Source organism: Diachasma alloeum, unplaced genomic scaffold (genome assembly GCF_001412515.2).
Source record: "Diachasma alloeum isolate Michigan unplaced genomic scaffold, Dall2.0 Dall_scaffold_00213, whole genome shotgun sequence".
Lineage (NCBI taxonomy): Eukaryota > Metazoa > Arthropoda > Insecta > Hymenoptera > Braconidae > Diachasma > Diachasma alloeum.
Window position 1 is genome coordinate 1,909,344 of NW_021680378.1, and position 325 is coordinate 1,909,668.

Consider the following 325-nt stretch of genomic DNA (forward strand, 5'->3'; position numbering starts at 1 on the left):
CCCCAAAAATCACCCCACGAAACTTCAAATTAATCACCCAATAGTTGCCGGAAGCCCAGCAAAAAAATTCCGATCCTCACTCACTCGACTCGTCTCACTCTCACCCTTAAAAAAAAGGTGAGAATCTTGATTTGAGTGGGCACTTCAGACTGAGCTCTCCTGGACAAGTCGACGAAAAAAAAGAGGAGAAGAGAGGAGGAAAAAACCTAAGAGTGAAGGAACCATAGGAAAACGCCAGGAAATCCTTCGGTCGAGCCATTAACGGCGATTTCCCCTAAGCCTTTCAATCCTCCTCTGCCTTCGCTCTGTGTCCCCCCCACCCGCC